Below are 25064 nucleotides of genomic sequence, written 5' to 3' on the forward strand. Positions count from 1 at the left end.
TGGACAGAATTGTTTAGCATACAGCCCAATGAAACCTGGGTTGGAAAAAGTATTTTCTAGCCAGGGAATAGACTGTTTTCATAATCTTCTGTGTCTTTAGTGTTTTCTGCTCTTTTAACCTGCTCTTTACCATTTATCAATGAAAAGGAGAAAATTTCAAGCATCGGGAATGCAAGGAACTGAGGGCATGAGTATCAGCGTCTGGGTAGAGGTCTTCAGTGATGGTTGCAGGGGATGAGGTCGAGACACAGGTTTGGTCATAAACAGCTGCCTGAGCCTTTAGGAAAGGCTGCTTTGTGCCTCCTGTCTTGTTTGCCCTCTCCTGGGGAAAAAATGGCATGCCAGATCTTTGCATTGGGGACGTTTTTCCTTTTTTGAGTGTGTTAATGCCGTGTTTTCTGAAAAACGGCCGTCACCGTCTGGAAGTTCCCGGTGGCTAACTGTGGTTATGGCAGTTCCTGCCTAATTGCTTTATGATGGGCAGCTCTGCCAACCTCTCTCCGTGTAAACTTTCAGGTTATGCTGCCAGTGGGTGCAGCTCCTTTTATATCTTTCAATGCAGGATGAATGCTCTGCAGCTTCCTTCATCCCTTGTTGCTACATGTTTTTTACTGCACACACCCACTTTAACGGCATTCGCCAGGGTAGGTTTTTGTCCGTCTTTCCCCTTCCATGCTGTTGTTTTGCCAACTGTTAACTCACCCAAGTAAGAACTCCCTTGTTGCAAAGGTTTCTTTTATTAATGCTTTCTTTCAAGCATGTAGGGATCAGGGATGGGGGGCTGAGTTTGCACTAGTGCAGAAAGCAAGCACAAGGCTTTTCCCTGCTCGAGCTTTCAGGGTCTGATTAGAAAGTAAATAAAACATAGCTGCTGCATGTAATTCTCTGCAAGGGTGAACATTGTACTGTGCAAGTAGGCCTTGAACTTAGTGGTTGTCCGGTAATTTAACAGGTAATCACTGAATAATGACCTTAATATTCAGAACCAGTGCAGAGCACGTGTTTGGGATTTTCCTTTGGGGTGTCCCCCCTGGGAATTGGTGCTGTGATGCGGCGGTGCCATCTGCATGCCCTCAGTGACAAGGTGAAATTATGCTGTGCTCTAAATGTGCATATTTCTAAAATTTTATACCTGTGCTGGCAACGAAATGGCCTTGTGACATTGCTATTCAGTCTCACATTTTCGTAGCAAACCGGAATCCCTTATTTGCCATGCTGGGACGGGCCACTGGGTAATTGCGTCTTGGGTCTCTGCTGACGGCAGCCAGGAGATGATGCTTCAGAAAGAAAAAAAAAAAACTTTTAATGACAGAGGTCAGGGCCGTGCAACTGAACCCGAGTAACTCTTAGTCATGTTGGTGACCATGAAGTATGAACTCACCTTGTCTCCTGCTGCAGTACAAAACGGAGTTGCAAAACAAACTGAATTTGTCTTACCAGCCGCAAAGGCACCCAGATCTGCTGGAAATGCGTTCCCTGGGAACTGAGGGCTGCTTTCTTAGGGCTCTGAAGTCTTTAGATGACAGATGGTGTGTTTGCACTTAGTGATTATTGTCTTTCAGTAACCATTCACGCTCTGTTTTGCCTTCAGATCACACGGACAAGGTCCACCTTCATATCTTTCACGTTCCAGGTACTTTCTGCCGTTCCTTAGTGACACGGCACGTTGTGATCTCTGTGATTTCCTTTGGAATGACAACCCTTCCTAGGAAGGGAGGGTACCAGAAGGATTCCTGCGTATTTCCTCGGTTCCAGCAGACCTGCCTGAGTCCCAAAGAAGGGAAGCTGCTTGCTTCGTGCACATGACAGTTATTTCCCCATGTGCTTCCCACAGCCACGTGCCTGAGGGCTATGGACATCCCAGCTTGTCTGGCCTGCAGAGCAGTCTTTGCTGTGCAAGATGAAAATGTATAGCGAAGGCAGGAGAGTACAAGTGGGTTGCAGCTCTACTGAAGGCATAATTGACGCAGTCGTTGTAACTTTTTGCGTGATTTTTATTGTAAATTCCCAATAATTGCCTGCCAATGACTCATCTTTAATGATGACCCATGGTTACTTCTAAATGTTTTCCTTGGATTCAGAGCTCCCCAGCACTGACAGGGATGGCGTGTTCAGACTATTTTTACTTCCCTGAAACACCTTTTATTCAACAATGATGAATTTTTCGCTCCTGTTAGACTGCCGGTTTGACTCAGTCCCCCACAGTTAGGAACCAAGAAATTTCTCACGCTGTTTGCACCTCTTCACTCTGTGACAAGTCAAGCTGTTTCTCCTTCTGATGCTGTGTGACACTAATTTCTAACGTCACTGCGTGTAGTGATCAGATGCCGCTAATTGCTGATGGTATTCAGCTCTCTTCTGAGCTGTGTGGCCACATATCAAAGAATTGCAGGCTGTTGAGGATGAAGAAGCTATTTTCTGGTATCTCTATTTTCAGTGCATTTGCGGGGCATGTGATTTGGTTTCCTCTTCGTACAGCTCTGAGAAATATCACTCCTGACTCAAAAGTATTTAATTGTATGTTTGCTTTCTGGTGTATTTCTGGAGAAGATAATTAAGGAGAGAAACTCAGAACTCTTATAAAGTGGTTTCCAGGTTTTTCTGATCTGAACTGTGCTGTTAACCTGAAGTTAGCACATCTGATCCACTCTGTGAAGCAACAGTGACCTCCCATGGGCACAGATGAGCTGTCAGTGGTACGTTCTTTCTGTCTTATTGACTTGACAAATCCATTATGGAATTGATCACCTAACACCAAGCTTTCTGAATAACCAGCCAGATGCGGTATTAAAACCTTGTTTGTTCATCAGCTTTCTGGCACGGGTTTTCACCAACCTATATCCATCACAACTACCCAGCAGAAGTAGGGGCCTAACATATATACAAAGTGAAAAGAGGAAAATCTTGTTGTTTGGAAAATTGTGATGGGTCTGCCTTTGGGATCTGCTCCTTTTAAGCTTTTTTTTTTTTTTTTTTTTTTTTTTTTTTTTTTTTTTTTCCATAAGAAAACTTTCTTATTCTGACAGACTTGAGAAAACTGTTGCAAGAAAGGTTTTCCAGATGTTTCCTCAATTTTTTCTTTTCTGTTTTCTTTGCCAAGGTGAACCTTTAGGACCCGTAGAGAATGGATCTGGGTTGTGAAACCTGGTTTTAAAAACTTGTCTGTGCTTTCTCAGCTGAAAAGTACTGCCACGTGCTGGTTTGGTAACAGAATGTGGTTGCTTTCCCAGAGGATTTTAAATGGGGGCTAGCGAGTAAAATACATCATAGTCTGCTTTTACATGTAGCAGAATAGGCTGATGATCCAGACAAAATCATTGCTGAGCTCTAGAGAGGAACGATCCAGTTTACGTGTTGTAGCAGGCTGACAGGATTTAGCCAAAACTCATCCATGTTTGCAGGCATAAGCAAGTATTTTGAGCAGTGATGCACTGATACAAGCAGATTATGAATCTATGCATGGAAAAGACTTTCGATGTTCTGTGAAGGCCACTCAGTTCCTACTGAGGTCAGTGTTTATTTGCCCATTTTCTTCCAGGAGCTGGGGTTCATGTTTGTAGCCTCAAAAAAGGTCTGGTTAGATTTACTGTGGTTTTTACATATTAGAACTGTCCTGGCATACTGTGCGTAATCCACAAATTCAGGAAAGCATTTAGACCTGATCCAGTGAACTCCCTAAAGCGACTTTAACTTCCTTGGTGCACCTAGGGAGCTAAACCAGTGAGTTATCAACGCCGTTTTCTGCTGATTCAGTGCAGCCTCCTTCATTTCTACTGAGAATTTATTTGTATTTTTCTCTATCCTTGTCATTTCCAACAATTAAAAAACAAAACCAAGCTAGGAAATACAAAATTTTGTTCCTGACATCCCAGCGTCTGTCACTAGATGGTGCTGTGAATTAGACTGAAGGAATCCCTCCCTAGCAAACGAGACACATCAGATTAATACATAAACAAAGAAAGCCACCTAAACAGAAGAGAGATCAGCAAGAAGCATCAACATTTCTTTTGAGGCATAAGGGGAAATCCATAGGAGGGTTTCCAAATCTCACGTTGAAACCAAACTGATGGATTTCCCTGTTTTCAGCCATTTGTTTTAGAATACACTTCAGTGAGGAATATGGCAAACATAACACGAATTTCTGTCTGTAAAATTGTTGACTCAGACTTCTCGTGTATTTGTATTAGTTTCTGAGCTGGCTGATGGTTTCACTGTGACCTGTAACTAGAAGTCAGCGTGAAAGGGACGGTGCTCTCTAAAATGCAGCTGATCTTAGGAAATCAGAGCAGTCTGTGTGGAAGGTCTGGTGAAATTATTAATCTCAAAGGATTCATAGAAGATTGGTTTAATGTGAATTTTGGCTGATACAAGGGCCTGTGGTGCAGATTCTGATGTGAGCTATGGCTCGACTCACGTGCCTGAACTTGGCATTGTGTCATTTTAGGCAGCCTGAGTGCCCCACAGCTCTCAGGATGCTGCAGGTCTCCTGTGAGTGCTGTGACAGATCTACCAGCTCCCTGTGGTTGTCTTGGCTGACCCAAGGAATCTCTGCACGGCAAGGCAGCTGCCTCTCACTCCGTCTCTGTAATATCCTGCTATAAATACTGTAGCTACTCCCCAGTTTTAATACCAGCTCTACATTTCTGAATCCCCAGATTGAATTATTCTGCTTCCTGGTGTTCATGCCTTTTAGAATTTTCCTGTTTCCCTGCGTCTTTTAGGGATTCTTACTGGGTGTGAAGCTAATTTAGACCTCTGCATCCAGACCTAAGGAGCTCTTCAGGAAAACAGAGGCCTTCTGCTGGCTCTGCAGAGGATAAATTCAATTTCGTGATGCACAGTCAGGGTTAATGCTTTGTGTCCGTGAGCTAGAGCCACAAACACGTATTTTTTTTTACACCGGGTACATGAGCCACCTTCTCTATTTACAGTCTTCTTTTTAAAGGATCATTTACTTGCTTAGTTATTATAATACAATGACATGGCTGGCAGCCAGTCAAAATACTCCATTTCTCCAACACTTTCATAACGCTGTGTCTCTTGTCTTCTAAGTCCTGTCCCTGACAGACACAATCATATGTTGCTCCTTGCACGGTTTTGCTTGCTTACATTGAGAAGTGAGTTGCTGCACGTGAACAAAGGTGGAAAAAGTGAGCCCCCAAATAGTAACTTTTAAGATTATTTTCATACTTTTATTTGCAAATCCTTTTGTCTTTATTCTTGTCCGATCGTGGCTGATATAGTTATAAAATGCTTAATAATTGTTATTTATTTATTTATATTCCCTGCTTAAGCTCAGGTTTGATGGTGATAGTGGAGAATGTCATTTCAGGATACAAAGTTACTCGTTGTCGTGTTTTATCTTGTAGCTGTCTTTGGTCTGCCTTTTCTGGCAGGGATTCAGTAAAGCACTTAAGTTAGGAAATTAAGTGCAAGGCTGACATTAAGCATAAACATGTGCTATTTGAATTGGGGCCCTTCCACTTTTTTGTTTATGGTGGTTAAATATTCCATGAAGTCTCTTGGTACATCAGTTTTCACATCAAGCTAGGCTTATCCACAAAGGTATCATGTTTGCTCTTCAGAGATGTGTGATGCCTGAATAGCTAAATGCATCTGGCTGGACTTGACACGGACTAGGTTCTGGCAAGCACAAGGATTCAGTGATTCTCAACTGGACTGATAACCTCAGTGAGGTGAGAAAACAATAAAATGGAAATTTTGGGTAGCTACGAGATGTTGACGTATGTAATGCACTGCACATAAGCATGAAGAAAAGGCCTGTAATTGTCTGTGGGGTATCTGAAGATGTGCTTTCAAATGCATCTCTGCATCTAAAGAGCACGAGCTCTTTCAGGTCAGGGCTGAAGGGAGGTAAGGCTCCGAGTGCCATTTCTGTGTTAGAATACAACTGCTCAGTTTAATGACAACTGTGAGGCAAACACCACTTGTATTGGCCCACAACTCGTTTCCAGTAACTTCAGTACCTTGATGCTGGATTTTTACTGCCTTTGAAAGGACCTCCAAAAACCTTTAGCTGGAGACATTGGTTAGAAACTTCACGCTTCCACAACCAAATCCTCAGAGAACATCTCATCTCAAATAAAACCCACTTAAACAATGTTCCTTAACATCTGCGTGTTGGGGAGTCTGTAAAGAGACAGGCAGCCGATTTGTCACAAAGGAATTGAGAGGGACCAAACAGCAAATGTTCCCCTATTAACTGCAAATTAGCTACATAACAATTTACTTATTTAAGGTTAATAATTAAAATAATACATAAGTGGAGACAAATAAATAAGGGCCCTAAATGCAGTTTTCCCTCCTGAACAAAACCAGTGAAAGTCGCAGACAACAATAGCTTGTAATCTGGGGTCAGGTTTCAGAGTCCTTTTCCCATACCCTGAGATTTCATTTCGCTCCCAGTGGACTTCATCCAGGTTTTTTTCAGCACCAGGGAAATGACTCCCACTGAGGTCAGTTAGTGCAGCCCTACCATGGCTGCAAAAGAAAAGAAAGGGGTGGTCTCATGCAGATCTGAAAATGCTTCTTTCTCTGTGTGGTACACAAAGAAATGTTACACATTCAGGTAATAATAGTAACTATTTTTTTTAATTCTTTTTCATTTGTAAATCTCAAGGGATCGTACTAAAGACCTAAACCAGTTCCTTTACAAGTGGGGAAATCATTTCTTTTGTTTATTTTTTTAACTGTAGAAATCAAGAGCAGAAATTTCATAAGCTTCTGGCTGAGAGGACGTAACAAACAAAACCCCTCTTATCCCAGAGAATCAAGTTCATGATATCTGAAGTTAACACTTAACTGTGAAACCCGATCCAGACATTGCTATGCTAATCTCTGGGTAATAACACAATGAATAAGAGCAGAACCTTGAAAAACAACTCTGTAAAATTTCGTGGAGAGTATTGAACTACTTTATTTGTTCAAGGTTGTGTATAGTATTGCTCTTTAGCTTCCTTTAATAATTGTGACATCTGGTATTTATCTAAAAATAAGGAAGTACACCTTATTAATCAACAAAGCTAAGAAATATATTCAGCTGCATCCAGTTCCTTTGTAGAATAGCCTAATCTTGAAGAGTTTTGTGTGTGCACATCTCAGTTGTAACATAGCTTTAATAACCAAGCCTTTATTTTCTCTTAAGCTCAGGCACTAAATTTCTGGAGAAATATCACAATACGATGGGAACGTACGAGGGATCTCACAGGGGCCGAAGAGTAGAGTTATGCAAGATGGTAAAGGCAGCGTTAGTCTCAGCCCAGCACTTAAGTTTAAGAGAACTCTTGTTGATCTTCGAGGTCTATTCCTGTTGTTATAGATAGCATGTGCTTGAAGCATTCAGCATTTAAATTATCGCTTTCCCCTGATATTTTAGAACTGTATTCCCTTTACGTTGGAGGCAAAGAAAGCCTGAAAGTGGTCAGAGATGGTGGTGGTCACCAAAGCCGAAGAAAACACAGAGAGATGAATTTAAAGTTTTTGCATGCAGTTTGCAAAGTATTTGATAGCTGAATTCCAGGAGTGATGTGTGCTGTAGCAGCTGTATGGCTTTGAACTCTTGAATCCTCACTGCAGTTGTTGAATGACAACGCACCTACAGCTTGTCAACATCTGGCTGCAGCTGTGAAACAGGCACAAATGGGGAGCGGTGGTCCAGAGCTGAGCAAAGCACACCCCACAGGGCAAAGGAGGTGAACACCACACATCTCATAGCCCTTCGAGAAGTCTGTGAATAAATCTGCATTCTGTGGAGATGACATCTGAAAATTTGTCCAAGAGGACAAATGAGAAAATTGCTGCCCTTGAGTAGGTATATTTTACAGAAATATATTTATTAGTGATAGGTGGTATGTACATAGGATTGTTCTTGCTATAGTTCGTGTCATTTGCTTGAGCCATGAACAAATAAGTGAATGATCTGACAGCTTTTGAGGATCAGACTCTCAGACCAAACCAGTTTAACTTGGTGATTGTTTGGGTTGGTTTATTGCCACGTTTATTTTTTTTTCCTGAGCAATAAGTTCCCATGAAAGCACCAAGATCTTCCCCCTTGTTGTGAGTTAATGTTTCATTAACATAAATCATTTCACGTTTTGTGGAGTCTGACCTAATTTCTCTGCGAAATGTAAACCTGCATCTAACTCTTCTTTGTCAGTTGTATTGCAAGGTAAATTCCAGTGCTACTTCCTTATGCTGCAGGTAGCGCCCCTCCAATTTCTGCTTTTAAAAGATTTTGTTCTTTAGTGCCGGAGTTCTTACCTCTTTCAGCAATTCCTTCTGTTTAAGAATAACACAGGGACAGAAGAAATGTAAAGTACAAATGACTCCATAGTGCAGTACACTTTTTTTTTTTTTTTTTTTTTTTTTTTTGAGGGTCATTCTGATCACTCCCTTAGAGACCAGGAACCAGCTGATGGAAATGCCCGCAAGATGTTGTTTTATCTCCAGCAAGTGAATTTGTCTCCCTTCAGACCACATTTAGCTGCTTTGAATTAGGGAAGCTCCACTGTTTCCAGCAAGGCTTTGCTAGCTGAGCCAAGGCACAGCACGAGCGCTGTATTGCTGCATCGCACGCTCCAAAAAAATGTCCATCAAGGAGCAGAGGTGGGAGATGATGCAACTTTCTGGGGTATGTAACTGACTTGGGGGTAAGTTTGTGTAGGGAAATGAGAAAATGCAAAAATACAGGTTGCTTGGAGTTTACTCCTCTTTATCCAAGGGTCAAGAGGCTAATGGAAGTACAACTCAAGCAAGGAGGTCTTACCAAAAAAAAAAAAAAAAAAAGAAAGAATTAAATATTTACCTAGCGAAAGAAATGCCAATTGGCAGATTAAATACGTAGTCTCTTTGTTATCATTCCAAAAATACCAGCAGAACAAAAAGTCAGAGCTAAGAGGGGACCAAAAACCTGGTACAAGCCTCCACCTGCGCGGAGCAAGACGAGACCTGCCACCTGCACCTCCCTAGGGAGCAGGGCCCCTGCAAGCACTGTGCTTGTTACTCAATCTGTCTGCATCCTTCTCCTCTTCAGGTTCCTTTTTTGCCTCTCTTGCCTCTTGTATGGACCAAAGGAATTCACGAGAGGAACCAAAATACTTAATTTGTCAGGTAATAAATGTATAGGGTCATTCCTCTGTTGAGACAGACCCAGCCAATGTGGCCACACCAATTCTGGGGGACCTGGACAGACTTGTGAGCCTGATGCTACAGTCACTAGTGTAAATGTGTGGGCAGACATCCCTGATGGTTTTGCTGTTAGCTTTGGCCTGATCCAGGAAATACAGGTGGGTCCTGGTGCCTGTGACCACAAAAAGTTTTTTTGCAGCACTGGGTGTGCTCGAGCTTCAGTGAATGGTGGGTGCTCTAGGTTTTGTTTCTGAAGTTACCCTGTGGTTTCAGCCCCTTCTCACATCTGTGGCTGCTGCTTTAATCTCTGGGTAAATCTCAGATCTCATTCTCTAACCACTGAGAGGGGCTGAGCCTGGTATTCAGTGAAAAGAGACTAGATGTGGCCTCAAACATTTTTTCTGTCTAGATAAAACATACTGGAGATCTGTGCATCAGATGGCGCTGAGTACTTTTCAGTCCAAATAAGAACTGCTCATTTAGCATCATTAGCTAGACATTTGATTAATAAAAACCAAAAGGAAATATTCTGCGTTCAGCAGATTAGACTGGAATCTGCTGAGGAATGTTTTTGAATTTACACTAGTTTTATTGTTCCTGAATTTTGTGCATTAATGAGTGGCTCCTCGTTTAGCAAAGTTTCTCTGGAAATCAGATGTCAGATGTGGTTCTCATTAATTATCCCCTCTTTTGGCAGGCTGGCTCTCTTGCTGCTTAATCAGTGAGTGCATGGGAGAAGGAGGCTGCTGAGGCTTCTCTTGCTGGGTGCTTTTGCAGTTTGAAGTGAGCTGGTTGTTACATCTCAGGTGATTAAACACAGGTATTTATGTAGGTAGACTGTTTGAGAGGAGCAGATTAGCAGTACTGTTTGGATATGGCTTGTGGGATGTGCAGCAAGAAACATCCTGTCCCAACCCTGATAATGCCATTCGGAAATGGGACCTGCCCAAAGTATGGGCGAGGTATGTCTCATTTCATTGCAGGACTGAATTTTAAAGAGTGACCTGGAAACAAGACTCTTGTCCCTGCTCTGTGTGGAGCTGGTGGGTGGAAAAATTGTTTCTCCCTTGAAAACAAGATAACCTGAGTCCTGGCTGCTTGGGGAATGGCCACTTGTAGGTACAAGAGGATTTCACTTAGCATAGCTCCTGCCCTCTCTGTCGAGGATGCAAACAGAGGGCAGATGAATGCTGGTGTGCATGGCAGGCTGTAAGAGAGAGATGTTTTTCTGCTAAAGCTTAAGCTGAGTGTTAGTGTCAGGCACTGGGGTAACACTACGCCTCTCAGTAACAGGGAGCTTCATCCAGTACCCCATCGTGCTCCGGAGCTCTCTGTACATGCTGCTTACTCCCAGGACAAATTGTTTTTGTTTTTGTTTTTACAGCAAACTGAATGGCAGCTGATTTAATCAGTCGTCCTGGGAGCAATAATTCTGCAAGGTTGTAACTTGCATTGGCTGCTGTGTTTGTTCTTCCCAGGGAGAGAAGAGTTTAACAAAGCAATGGACGATCGTGTACGTATTGCTCAATAGGATAACTTGTGCTCTCAGTTTACAGGCTTGAAAACAAAGTGTGGATATGATACCATCAAACTGCTTCATTCCAAGCCCTGCTGCTCCTTAAAATGTCAGAGCTGTAACCTTCAGACACTACTCCAAGTTTTGAGTCTTTGCATTCCTGGGGATGCTGCTAGACCCAACTGTGCTTTAGGGCAACGGGTGAGCTGTTATCTTGGTCACTCTCATGGGAGAAACCCACGGGAGGAGGAATGATGTCTATGTGGTGTTTTGCATGCTGCTGAATGCCCTTTCTGTTTGTGCTTGTTGTGGTTTAACCCTGGCAGGCAGCTCAGCACCATGCAGACACTCAGTCAGTGTCCTCAGGTGGGATAGGGGAGAGAATCAGAAAGGGAAAAGTGCAAGAATTCATGAGTTGAGACCCAAACAGCTTTACTAGGTAAAGCAAAAGCCACGTGCACAAGCAGAACAAACCAAGGAACACAATCACTGCTCCCCATTGGCAGACAGGTGCTCCCAGGGCAGCGGGGCTCATCACGCTGATGGTTCTGGTACCATGCAGGATGTTGCTCTGGATGCTAGAGCCGAGGTGCCAGGTGGTTTGACTACCTGCAGAGGAGTGTGTCTGGCTCTTGCACGTCACCAGCTGTCTGTACTAAAAAAACTATCCAGAATCCAATCCTCACAACTCCAAGATTGCTTTGAGAATAACAGGATTGAATAAACTTTAGGCTCTTCAGATTTGTAGTCTATTTTTGACTCTTAAATATACTCAGGCTCATGTTTGCAAGTACTTCACGCTTGAGTCCTGGGGGTGGCCTTTTTTAATGAAATGGCAATACATTCCTAGCCACTCACTTCCAGGTGCACGATCTTTAAGATAAACGTCACAGATTTCAAAATAAACCAGAACAGTTAGGAAGGAAAAACAATGAAAACTCTTGACGCCTGTGACCTGGCAATGAAGTACCACAAGGGACATTTTGCTCGCTCATACTGTTTCGCCCATTTGTCTCAGCGAGTTGCCAGTTTGCTCCTGAGATTAAGCAAACCTTCCTCCTCCTGCAGGATAAGTGGTCATCTTCAGCACGAGTCAACAAGAGCAAGCTAGGCTACAGTAGGAGCATTGTTTCTTATGCCTTGAGCCAAATCCAAGGAGTCAGAAAAATGTAATGGTCCCCATAAAACAAGCCCCACTGCACTTCCAGTGCAGGCATCCCGGCTGCTGGCTGCTATCTTTCTGGGTGGGTTGCAAAAAGAGCTCTCAGGATATTCTGGGAAGTGGGTTTCCTCTTGCACTAGACGAGCCCAGTTGATGTAAATGTGAAACCAGCATTAGAGGGTGTCTGGATTAATCTTCATCGAGGCTTGAAGGCATCCGGGGTGGGGGATGTAGGTGAGGTGTTACCCACAAGTACGCTCAGATGAGGAAAGAGGAACCGTGCTGTGCTGTGAGCTGGCCCTTCCTCTGCCTTTACAGCCTGTTCTCAGCCTCTTCTCCTCCCCACCTTGCTTATTTTCTGCTGTCAGCAGCTAGCTTTGCATGGGCTTTTAATGCCTGGAGATACCCAGAATACTCTGCACGCCTTGCTGCAGTGATTTGTGCTTTAGTAATTCCAGAAGCAGAAGTCTCCCAGCGGAGAGCTTTGAGATGCTTCCTGGAAAGCACAGAGCACACAGCATGCCTCGTTAGGCTGTGTTAATTAACCAGCAAGGTTCTCCTCTGCTAAGGTGATGTGTGTTATTGCAAAAGCTCTAAAATAGATGATTTTGTGTGGCCCCGGGGCCTGTGTTAATACTACTGGAGTTTTAACTCTCTGTTCCCCAGCAGAACCTACATGAGACAGCCAAAGTCTCCCCTTATTTAGTTGCTGAAGCCTGGGATAAATTTTGTCTAGGAAGGAAGAGACAACAGCTGGTGCAGTAGGGCTTCTGCCCGAATCCAGGAGAAGGAAGCTAACCCGAACCCTCCTGGACAGGTAGATTTCCTAGGGCCCAGCCACACTGGGTAGTTTTTCTTTTGCGAAGGTTTATTTTCCAGAAATGTTCTTGTTTTGGTCTTCTCCCAAAGTAGTAAAGGCAAGGTACAAGCCAAAAATGGCTGTTGATTGCAGAAGATGGAGACTAGAATAAGTTTATGGAGAGCAGGACTTCCAAGTTGAGCACATGCTTAACACTACGGCCCAGCAAGCACTATGTGCATAAAATAAAGCTCAAATTTAGTGCTAATGCAATAAAGCACTTGGTACTTTCATCTTTTGATCTTTCCTTTCCTATAATCAGTTAGGGAGGAAGGCAGCAGTAGTGGCTTTTCAAACGTGTGAAGAATCACAAGGGTTAAGAAGTGTGGGTATTGCAACAAAACGTTATTGTGGTGACTGAGATTTCCTTGGACAAGGGCCGTGTATGACACAAGAGCAGTTTAGACTACTAAGCTAGTTTTAAGAAGTTTAGGCGGTAAGTATTTGTGTGTTCTTGTCATGTGAGTTAAATAATTTCAGGGGTGCCTGCTCTGCAGTATCTTAAAAGGACTGATTTCCCAAAAGGCAGAATGCCCGTCCCAGACGGATCTGGGCCTTTCAGACGATGTTAAACCAGATCATAGAAACTTGAAAAAAAGGCAAGATAAACCATTTCCAAAAGCGTCTTTTGCTAAGGGTGGGAACAGAAAGGTGCCCTCCCTTCCTGACCCCAGAAGGTGATGCCCTGTACCTGGGAATTCTGCCTGTGTTTGGTGGGTGCAGCGTGTTTTTGTTGTTGCTGTCGATGCTTTTGGATACAGCCAGTCAAAAAGTTTGTTTAGTTTCAGAGTATCTGGTGATTTAATAACAGAGGAGGATTTGCTCTTGTGCTTTGGGTCTTTGTGCCTCATTTCCAGGGCTAAAACGTCCCATTTGTTAAGGCTGTTAGTCAAAACTAAAAGCCTTTTCTTACACTAAGGATTGACAAAGTTTGCAAGTGAAACTAAAAATGATGTTTTTTGTTTTATAAAAGTATTGAGCCTCTCAGATTTATTTGAGTGTGTGTTCTTTTGTTTCAGATGTTTCTTTCAGATGGTAAAAAGTTGGGAGAAACAAATGAGAAGAACTGAGTCAAAATATTTTCACAATATTGAGATGTTTAGCTGGGAAAGTCCAGGTTAACTTCACTGCAGCAACTCATAAGTGGAACAGTATGATCTGATTTGTTTCGTTTTTCTCTGATGTTATCAGATACAACAGAAAACATTAGACAAATACAGGAGAACCCAAAGCACCTCCAGCATAATGCATGTTTGTGTCCTGCACCAGCGCTGTGACTTCGAAAGGTTACTGGCCGCAGAGAAAATTCATTCTCGGTAAATGCACCAAGTTCACATTTTTGTCTTTCAGATTCCAGTGATTATTATTTTTTTTCCCCTTTTCCTTGGTGGGAGATTTGACTATGCTAAATGTGCAAAATTTGGAAGGAGAGCCAAGCATCCACCTTTGTACCTGTAGGTTTGTACGGGGCAGCTGGGGAGTGTGTGTGCATGCAGGGTACGAGAGGTGAAGCTGCTGGAGTCCTGCAGATGGGCAGCAGAGCCCAGATCGAGGTTTTGGCCAACAGTAGAGAGGAAGCCAGGCGTAGAAAATGTGATCTATAGCCGAGTGTTTCCCATAGTCTTCAGGCCAGCAAAGTTCTGGATTTAGTTTTCAGGTCAGCATTGGCAACTTCTACCAGAAAGCTGTGAATTTATTCACCTGGCCGTGGCGTGCCTCTGTTTGGCACACTTCTGTGCAATGCACTTGAACTCTGAGGGACCCAGGCTTTGTGCCATCGTTACCTGCAATTGTAAGGAAATAAATTAATACAGTAGTTTAATGTCTAATCCAAACTGTGCTGAGCTCTGCCCAGTATGAAAATCCAGCCCTTCTGTAAACATAAAAGCAACTTGAAAATATTTCTTTGGAAATCACCTGGCCTGGTCTGGTCTGAAAAGGAAACTCGATGGACTCTCTTAATGTTTGGTTAACCTGATGTCTGGTTTTAGGTCTCCCAAATGGTTACAGTTAGGCCTGGTGCAGAAGTAGACAGGTTCCGCCATAGTCCAAAGAGCAGTAAGAGAAAATCTGCATGTTTGCTGCTATCTGATGTTTGCATCGGGTGTTGGAACTTTGCAGTGACGCAGTTTATGAACTTAGAAAGAAAAAAAAACAAGATCTTTACCGAATACAGAAGTTATTTCCACTCGTGAGTGCATTGTTATTTCTTCTTGTGTTCTTGCTGTGCTGATACCCCTGTGAAGTCTGAAGTGAGCTATAAAAGCTGGGTAGAATTGTAGTAACCGGTGTCTTACTGCAACAGTTGTGGGACCTGGGTTAGAGAAGAGAGTATGAGATGAATAAACATTGCTGATGGAGCCTCCCGTTATGGATGAGGATTCCTCAGGACTGAGTTCCTCGCATGGCAAACGTTCAGCATTAGCCTTTGCCTGGCTCAAAGTGTACCTAGAGGTGAAATCTTGTTTAAAATAAGCTGTAAAGATAGTGAGGGCAAAACTACAGACAGGTAAGTGAAAGAGAAATGATGGAGAGGGTAAAGTGGAAACTTAGGTGCTGCTATTGGTATTTACACAAGAATCCTCAAGCACAATAATCGCTGGTTTGGCACCTGCATTTAATACAATAAAAGGCCATGCAGTGAGAGTTGGAAAAAAGCGGGCAGTTTTCACAGCTGAGCCCTACAGAAGGAAAGTCCCTGAATTTCCAGGAAACTGGCAATATTAATTAAATGCAATCTGTACAGCTGGAGTAAAAGAAAATGGCCCATCATTCTGCACTGCTATGGATGAGGGATTACTCAAAAATATGTATCATAGGTGATCAGATGGCAGTCAGTGCTGTATTATAAATGAAAATTTGTGGCTCCAGCATTTCTTGTTAGATGCATTCTTTGAGTGCTGCTGCTATGCTGCTTACATGACTTATGCTGATGAAATTTCTAAACATCTGCTGTGTTTTAAATCGCCATTTTTATCGGGGTTAAATAAAAGGTTTACAGACAGAGATGGATACCGGAAAATTCAGGGCTGCAAATAGTTTTTCTGTTTCATAGCAGCGTGCCATAAATCTGCCTGGAGACAGCTGTTTAGCTGACTGCTCTCACCAGAAATCAGAGCAGAACATCAAAGAAGTTTGCCTGAGAATGCTGCCGCTGTCATACCCGCGTTTGGCTGAGCCTGCTGCTGCATTGCTTCGCCTTGGAAATGGCTTCAAATCCTAACACATGTACCGTACAGGATCTGGGGAGACAAAAGAGGCTATCTCTGAACTTGAATCTGAGCTTGTTCCTGGATTTCAGCGCGTGAGCCGCAGCAATGGGCCGTATTGTTCCCCTCACCGACGTGTTGGCAGCGGCCTGTGCGACTCATGGAAAATCTCCTGTGCCTGAGGGGTTCTGAAACCATTCAGAAATTCTCACTTGCCAAGGGTGGATTGGCTTCCTCGCTGCACATGCCGTGTCTCCAGTGCGTTCCCAGCTCATTCCCTCGTGAGAAGCCCTTTTCTTGCCGTGCCCCATACAGAGTGGCCGTTGTTCTCAGCTGCTGGCCCTGGCGCTGTCGTTGGCTCTCGGCTACGTGAGCTGCGAGCTGCCAGCCCTGCTGGAGGTGTGAGGCTGCCCAAACCATACGCCTGGCATGGCTTTGTCTCTTTTGAACCCCTTCCCCCTGCAGGACAGCAAGGAGCTGTAAATGTACAGCAATTCGTGAAAGCAGCTGAGCATGCAAGGGCTTTGTGGCCTTCTCACATCCTGCAGTTTCTGTGCTATAAAATCTGCTGAGGGCCTTGCCTGTGGGAAGCCATGCCTGAAACATCGAGCTGAAGGCATTGCATTTTCCCTGAGAACTATTATGAATGCATTTTTTTTTTTCCTTTTTTTCTTCTCTCTCCTTAATTCAGTCCATCATGAGATGTGCAGTGCTGACAGTCACGGCAGCCGTGCTGCTTTCATCATCCTTTCCTGAACAGCAACACCCATCGTACTGTCCTGAGGCGTGTAATTGCTGGTAGCTTCGGTTCCTCTGCTCTGTTTCCAGACATTTTTATTTTCTTACCTGCCTTTGGGGATGTTCTTCCTGATACCACCCTGGCACCAGAAGACCGGAGGAGTTGTGGCAGGCTGTAAGGCAAGGTGCTGTCTTCCCCTTGGGCTGTTACTTGAGTGCTGGCTGCAGTGAGTGTTAGGGAGCACCTTGCTGAGGCTGAGCTGCGAGAGTTGGTGCCTGCATTTGCAAATCTCCTCCTTGCCCTGCCAGCCCCCTTCGAGCCCCGAGGAGGAGAGGAGCTGCCCGGCAGGTGGCAGCTTCACCCAGCGAATAGCACCGGCAGCACCTCCAGGGGAACCACCAACTGCACCAGCTGGGTTCTGGTTTTACCGAAATTCCAGCTTTTGCTTGTGCTGCACTGCCCCTTTGGATGCTGTCGATGACAGTTTCAGACAAGGAGCGCTGCCAGCAAGTGGCAGACACAGCTCCTGCTGGAGCCAGGAGAGCGGTGTTGGACTCAAACTCAGTGCTGTGGTTTGCATTCAGAGGAGAATTGCTCGGGAATTGCATCACAGGGATCGTTTCCCTTCAACAAACAAGAAATATTTGGTAGATACCTCTGGGTCTAAAGACTAGTGCACATTTGGGTGTCTCTCTGAAAGTGGAAATCTTTCCACCGAGTTGCAGAGGCTGCAGATGACATCTGTGTCATTCTGAGTCCTGAAAGAGAGCTGCAACCACAGCGTTCTTCCCAAAGTGATGTTTTTGGTTTTTTTAATCAGAAAAAGGCAGCTTTTTTTCATGACATGAAGCCCTTATCTCACTAACTGCGTGACGGCAGAGAAAATTGTCGCTCACGCTTTCTGACATAGCCCTTCTTAATGCCAACAGTTTGTTTTTCTGATTTTTTACTGTCTTCATAACACTAAAAATGAAAGGGTATATGTGTGGAGGACAGCGAGTGTGGTATTAAGTGTTGCAAGGACAATATGGGGCAGAAAGAGGAGAGTGTGAGCCTTTGGGTCTTACAATTACACTCCTTTTTGAGCCTTGATTTGCCTGTTTAGTGACACGCAACGATGTCCTGGACACGGATTCAGATTCCTGGAGCATGTAATTAATAACTCTCAGCTCCCTCAGCTGCCGGATAAATGTGCCTTCTCCTAGGAGTGTTTCAGTCTTCAGGATTTCTCTAGTTTGAGGTATGATGTTTTTAAACCAGCCTTTAATCTTGTTGCTACTTGGGAATTAAAATAATAGTGAAACGAGTAGACTTGAGAAAAAGTCATGCCAGGATCCTTGTCTTAGGGTGACTGGGAGCCCCGTGTTTCCAGTGGAGATAATAAAACCCCACAGAGGCAGTTCTAGGGTGGCCTGCTTGTAGCAGAGGCTTGAGCTCTTGGTTACAGAGAACCCAGGGTTCTGGTTTTTCAGTTCCTGCAGGCAATTCTGCACAAGGACACTGAAAGAATCCCAACACTCAATCCTAGAGTTTCACCTCACTTCAGAACAGATGTTGGTTGGTGCTCCCTTGGCACTGACCAGAAATCCCAATTTCTTCTTCTGTTCCTGCTGACCACAATCAACATTCATAATTCACCTTCCAGTGCAGCACTTTCACCTCTACACATTTGTTTTATGGGGATTGTCGTGGTTCCACTTACCAAGCTTTTATTTCTGCATTTCAGTCTGGTTGTTGTTTGTTTGTTTTGGTTGTTTTTTTGTTTTCCCATTCTGTCTAATCAGTTGTCAAATTGGCAGAAATTCTCCTTGCAGGCCCCACGGTGCAGCTTTGCAAACTGAAAGTCAGGTTTTCTGAGCATGGCCTGGCCAGGAACCAGAGCTGATAAGGTAAAGGGGTGGGTTTTAGTTCCTTTTTCTTTATCTAGATATAAAATCAGTTTGAACATCTTGTGCCCTCTCTTAAACAGGAGGGCCAAATGAAGATGCAACAGGTTTCCTTTTCTGAACTGGGTTCAAAGCTTTTTTTTTTTTTTTTTTTTGTGTTTCCCCTATCCCAGGGTCCCATTGGTAGCTCTGGAGGTGGGTCACGCAGCTCCATCCCTGCTGTTGATGATGAAAAGGGACAAATAAATGCTACTTTCAGTTAAAGTCATTAAACTGAGTGGGGTTTGAGTGGCCTTATACAAACCGGTGACCAGCAGTGAAGAGGAGGGATTTTTGCCAGTGGGGCAAAGGACTGAAGATAAAGTGTCAGGGTGAAATTATTAAATGTGTCATTAAATTCTGACAGAAGCTCCCAAGGGAAATAAAAAAAGCAAGAATCCAAATAAGATGGGAGAAAAACTGTATTCAAAAGCATGGTCTGGAAGCGAGCCAAAGATACAATCCTGTGGGACGTTGTTGATAGGGATTTGCCCCAACCCTGTCCTAATTATTTTTCCCTAGACTTCCTAATGGGGTCCTTTCTCTCAGTCTGGGCAGGGAGTTAATGGAGAGATGAGGTGAGGTCTGCAGGTGGTCCTGGAGGTGGCACAGAAAGCTGTCCAGCCTCCCATGCTCTTCACGTCCCAAGCAAGCGTCCTGAGATTTCAGAAGCAGCTGCACCTCTGAGGGGGTTTCCCAGGTGTTTGGAGGAGACCACGGAAAAGTAAATGCTGAATGAAGCAGTAGGAACTTTTGTGTAGATTCACAGCCTGCTTCGGTCCTATTGTTCTCTGTAGCTCTCTACCCACTCCCCTGCAGCTGTGCGTTGCGGGTTTCAGGGTGAGGGTGCTGCCAAAGCTGCTGAGTCCTGTTTCTCTGTGAAACTCTGGGGCCACACGTGCTCAGAGAGGGCTCTCGGTGTGAGTGGTTTCCAGAGGGGACCAGGTGATTCGACTTTCCTTGTGACACAGTTTGGGCTCGAGTCTTTGCCTTGGTAACAGTGCCTAGGTTCACAGTGAACCAGCCTGCTGGTGCAGTTCCTGGCAGATCTGATCTGTTGAGATAAGAATGTCTGGCACCCATTCGAAGCTCTTAACCTGAAGAAATAAATGCCGGCCACTTAGGTTTTGGCAAGCTTGGGCCAAAATCTGAATGTGAAAGGAAGTGTCGAAGTCCCTGGTTTGCTCTGCTGAGCTCGGGCCCATGTTTTGGCTAAATGTGGCTTTTTTAGCCATTAATAATTCTGTTTGGGAAGGGTTCCTTCCATGGTGTGAGCAGAGCATGTCTGTGAGCAATGAGCAAGGCTCCTTTCTAGGACTTGCTTTCATTTGCCTTCAGTCAAATGAGAGACTCTCAGAAAGTGGGTTTCATCTGAAATTCACATCAACACTTACACAGATTTTGAATGAAAACAACTTTTACAAATGGTGAATATAGGTCATAAGAAGTATCACTGTTTTCGTGTTCATCTGTGGACCTTTAGTTTTGCTTCTGTGGGGTGAAAGAGAGGCTATTTGAAAATGTGCTGGTGAGGAGGGCTCCTTAACAAAATGTTTTTTCTTCAACAGACTCAACAAAGAGGGACCAAAGTCTTTACTGCAGCATGTTACTGGCTTTTGTGCATTGAGACTCCAGCAGAAACATGGGACAAGCCTTTCTGCTGCGTTGCTTTCATAACTGGTGAAAGCCCCAGCTTTCTTGCCTCACCTTGCAGGCTTCCAGAGCTAGTCATGCGATCCATGTGAGTAACATTCAATGGCATTCTTGATTGTATTTTCTCTTGGTGAATCATTTGAGATCTTCTTCTGATTTCTGCCAATTTTCAGGTTTATTTTGGGGGTGGTTCTGTGTGTAATTTCTCAACAGATAGATGGGACGGGTGGTTTTTCACTGTGTTGGTGCGCGCCAACCCTGGAAGCCAGCGAGTCACCAGGGTGGTGTAGCTGTAGGTGGGGGAGTTACAAGGATGCCCTGCTCCTTTCCTCCCTTACCACCAGCTGCCTTATCAGCCACACCAGAAAGGGGAAAGGCTGTGCAACTGCTGCCAACCCTAGCTCACCTGAGATCACCAGTCAGCACCACAGGCAGAGGCAAGCTTGTGAGATGTATGGGCTTACACAAACTCCTCCAGCACCTAGTTGCAGAGAGCAGCTGCAGGGACGGGCATTTCAGTGCACATCAGCTGCGCCGTGGTGGTCCCAGCAAGAATAAAAGCCCATTTTTTTTTTAGCACTGCCACTGTGCTTGGTCACGGTGCTGTCACAGACAAGGTTGGTTCACATCGTGCCCGCAGCACGGACACGGTGTGTGTTAGGTGCTGTTGTTCCCCCTGCCTGACTCAGCGCTGGAAACTTCTGAACTAAATGTGACTGCTGCTTGTTCACAGACCAAACCCTGAGCGTTTGAGGAGAACGGGTAGGCTGCGAGCAGCTGGTGCTGAGCGTGGCGTGTGTGAGCAGCAGGAAGGGAGAGGCAGGGACAGGAGGGCTGTAACAGCCTGTGCGCCTACCTGCTGCAAACAGCTCGAGTATTCAGCTTCAAGGAGTCGTGTTAGGCAAGTATCAGCAGTCAGGAAAACTTTGGAGAGGAAATGGATCACATCTTGGAGCTCAGGAACAGACCAGATGATCTCTGAAGGGTATAAAGTACAAAGAAATCCTAAAAAGGTCTGTTCCAGGTCTTTGTGTGTGTCAGTAAATGCAAGTGCTTGTTCATGGGGAGCTCACCTCTGTCTCCAAGTGCAGAGTGGCCTGAGTTGGCTCATTTTTTTTTATGTATACTTTCTTTCTACCCTAAAACTCAGAACTTTCTTGAGGGCACAGGGAAATGGGTCCCCTTAGGTGCCTGCATGCACTTCTGGAGGCTTTCATACTCTCCTGTGTGCCTGATGTTAGGCCTGAGCAGCACGGGACATCTCCTAGTGCGAAAAAACTGTGTGCAGTAACCAGGGAGTGGATGTGGAATGTCCCAGGTTCAGATCCTCAGCATCTGAGAGGTCATGAGGGTGACGGTGATTTACACTGCCCAAGCACTTAATCGCTAGTGCCGAACGTGTATGAAGGCTGCCTCATTTGTTCCTTATCAAAACTGAGGTATGAATCAGAACTTGCTTCTGAGGACCAAGTGGGAGGTGTGAGGCTCGCATAAAAAAATAAAAATATTACCGAACCCTGCTGTACCTGGAGTTTGTTGTGCTATAGTTGTTTTAATGTGTGTAGTATTATAAAAAAGGTGACGTTGTCCTAAGGAAGCACAGAATGAGTGAGTGGTCTTGTGAGTAAATTTAACCCCAAAATCTGGGCTCAGTTCCCAGCCCTGATACAGACTTCTGATGTGACCCTGAGCAAAGCACTGAACTTCCCTTTGCTGCCTGAGTTTCTCCCTTCAAGAAGAACCGTCAGTTTTTCTTTTCTCCTCTCTGCCTTGTTTGGGAAGTATATTTGTGGAGATAGCAGCTGTCTTCTGTCTCTTGACTTTACAGCAAGCTGCTTTCATGGGGGTCTCGGCATTACTAGAGCTGTATAGGTAGAGAAGGAAATCCTGAAATGAGACGTAGCATGGAGAGGTTTGTGTTCCTCTTCCTTCAGCTCCCTTCCTGGCTCAGCCTGGCAGTGTACCTGCCTTTACAGGGCAGAATTCCAAGGGAAAACAAACACATTTGTGGGTACTGATGAAAGGTTTCTGCAGAATGAGTGTGTCTCTGTGTTTCTCCAAGTCTGTAACCTCCAAAGCTGATGGAAGAGCCGTGCCAGCAGATGCCATCTTCTACCTGCACCAGACACTTCCTGAGTGTGTGGAATCGGAAACTTGTCTTCATTCCTTTTAGACCTGTCCACAGCGGGGCATATAGTAAATTCTGGCATTATCCTGAGCGCCTTTGTGAGATTTATTACAGCACTCGTTGAGTCTCTCTGGCCCTGCCTTGTAAACCTATCTGATCGGGTTGTTTGTGATCTGCCTCCTGCTGTGACTCATGCAGTCCTGGTAACCTTCGCACCAGCTTCTGCTGAAAATGGGAAACTTTCTTTTATTTTTCTTTTTTGACTTATTTTTTTTTCTTGTCGACTGAAGTAACGTTTTGCTTTAAACGTGCTTTAGCAGTGTGTGAGGATTTGCCAGTGTTCTCTAAATGTACAGCAGGTACAGCACAAAAAGTGGCTCACCTGGGGACAGCCTGAGGCGTTCATAGCCCCTGGAGGGATTTTTTGGGTGTGTTTGTGCAAGAGCAAGGCGTTTATTTTGTGGCTGTTAGGCTGGGGCAATTGGGAAGGGTGAAAGTTCCTGGTTAGGAAGGATTTTTTTCTGTGGTGTAAATGTTTTGTGGAAACCAAACCAAACCAGAAACTCCAAAAGTCCTTGGTGTAATCACAGGGGAGAGTTTTGGAGTAAAGTGAAAATTTGTCCCCGTTCTTCCTCTTTCTTGGGCAGGGCCAGCTCAAAAGGTTGCAGAGCCATCAGTGAGTGAGTGACACACAAGTGAGCTGAGCTATGCAGCTGGCTGCCTGTGTCCTCTGCCCTTGTTCACCATAGTTTTGGCATCTCTCATGCTTCTCAACGCAGTCAGCTCCTTGCTGTTGGTGGAGATTTGGGCTGCGGGGAAGGGCTTCAGCTGCGAGATTGAACCTTCATCCATCCCACTCCTCTGAAGCCTAATCAAACTATCAGAATCAGGGTGCTCGTTGCACTAGTCCTGCTCTGCAGTCTCCTAAAAAGACCCCAGTGTCTCCACAAAGTGATTCGTGCCTCTGGAGGTTGTTTCGGTGCTGCCCAGGGAGCTTAACAGAGGTAGGGATGCTCCTGAGCTGAAGGACTCAGTTTGCATAAGTTTTCTGGAACGAATCCTGGCCTCATGCTCTGTAGGCTTTGATCCTGGATTATTTTGCCGTGTGTTCACATACAATGTCATGCAACAAAATAAAGATGTGGGACATAGAATTTGTAGGCTGAAAAGTCTGTTCGGGCTCTGACAGATGCCAGTTGCTACTGCCTCAAATGAGGCTCAGCTTCTCCTTTCCTCTGTTCCCTCTCTTGGCTGAGTAGGGAAGAAGTATGAGAAAGAACCTTTTCTAAATGTGGTTGTCTTTTAAGCTCATTCAGACCTCCGAGGTAGAGATCCTCTTATTAATTTAGCTATTGTATCCTCAAAGACAAATGTTTGTATTTGCAGACCACAAAGCTTTCTGAAATGTCAGACTACCGCTTATTCATACTTCTCGCATTGTATGGTAGGATTAAAGTGCTAATATTGACACTTTCTTTTTTTTAATTTAAAAAAAAAAAAGGTATCCGTCAACAGCAGTAATCCAGTTTTGGAAGAAAATTACCTATGATCTCAACTCCTGTCCTGGGAATAAAACAATAAGAAGGAGATGAGGGGAGGAAGTGCCTAATTCATAATCTCTAAGGTAAAGCTCAGGTTCTGACTGTCAAACGCAGCATATCCTTATGATTTTATATAGTTTGTGTGCTGAAAATTTTACAGGGCTGTGCTGTTGCCAGCCCTGCAGACAGAGTAGGAGCAGTGCTTGGTTTTATTCCCCCTGGCCAGGAGCTCTGGGTGCTGTGGCCACGGTGCTGCTTTTCTAGCCGGCGCTGCCTGGTGGATGCACACTCCCAGAGCCCTAACAAAGGGAAGACCGGTGCTGGGCACCCCTCTTTGCTTCACATCACCTTGCCTGGAACTGGGGATCAGGCACACACAGCCTGTGTCATCCTTGCTTTGTGCTCCTTCCATCCTTGCTGAGTTCGATTGCTTGGATCCGCTGGGATCTGCTTGCAGCTCCGGCTCTACGCTGCATGCAGGGCGTGGGTGCTCTAATGTAGAGCTCTGCAGCTTGTTTCCAGTTATCCGTGGAGCAGCTGTGTGTGGCGGTCAGACAAAATTTAATGCTGCCTTTTGGTCTGTGAACTCGCAGCGTGGCCACCAGGAACATGACAAATTGCACCCCGACTCAGCGCAGAGATGCTCCGTGCCGAACCGAGGTTTTACTGCTTGTTGCTTTGGTCTCGTGGTGAACTGGTCAAGGAATGACTGGGAGGCAGCTGGGTTTGCATCTCCAGACAGGCTGCAGCTCATTTTCTGAGCGTGTCTTAAAGGAGCAGCTGTCCACAAGCAGCCTTCCTGCTGTCGGTGCTGTTTGATCATCTAGCCGTAGCTGAGCTCTCGCCGTGGTTATAGACTTGAATCATGGTTTGCAAACAGTTGGCCGAGGAAGAGGCGAAGATGATACTTGCTAAGCAATCTTTTTCATCTTTTGCTCTACTTTTGTCTCTTCCTTTGGACTTTGTTAGTAAAATGGTGCTTAACCAAATAGTTTCTCTATAAAAGACATAAAATGAGAAGAGGGCCACATTTGACAGTTTGTCTTTTGCCTGGCATGTTGGCTCACCATACGCACCTTTATATCCTTTATATCTTACCTTGTATACCTCTAAAGTTGTTTTGGAGAGTGTGATTCTTCATTAATACATTGAAAATTTTTTGAGTAACTATAGGTAAATGTGGAA

The 25064-nt window shown here is 44.7% G+C and overlaps 1 protein-coding gene across 9 annotated transcripts in view; it reads left to right on the top strand.

Annotated features, from left to right (window-relative positions):
- Window positions 1-25064, top strand: part of POU2AF1 (POU class 2 homeobox associating factor 1) — a 91487-nt gene that overhangs the window by 38593 nt on the left and 27830 nt on the right. For 7 of the 9 annotated variants that reach the window (XM_072027743.1, XM_072027744.1, XM_038167651.2 and 4 more), the window contains one exon: window positions 20126-20298. The exons of 1 other annotated variant lie outside the window; for it this stretch is intronic. The gene's annotated coding sequence lies outside the window, so the exon portion shown is untranslated. Of the gene's footprint in view, window positions 1-18504; window positions 18522-20125; window positions 20299-25064 lie in introns of those variants that run through there. One more of the 9 variants, XM_072027746.1, reaches the window with a different exon arrangement.

The sequence above is a fragment of the Anas platyrhynchos genome, chromosome 25 (genome assembly GCF_047663525.1).
Source record: "Anas platyrhynchos isolate ZD024472 breed Pekin duck chromosome 25, IASCAAS_PekinDuck_T2T, whole genome shotgun sequence".
Lineage (NCBI taxonomy): Eukaryota > Metazoa > Chordata > Aves > Anseriformes > Anatidae > Anas > Anas platyrhynchos.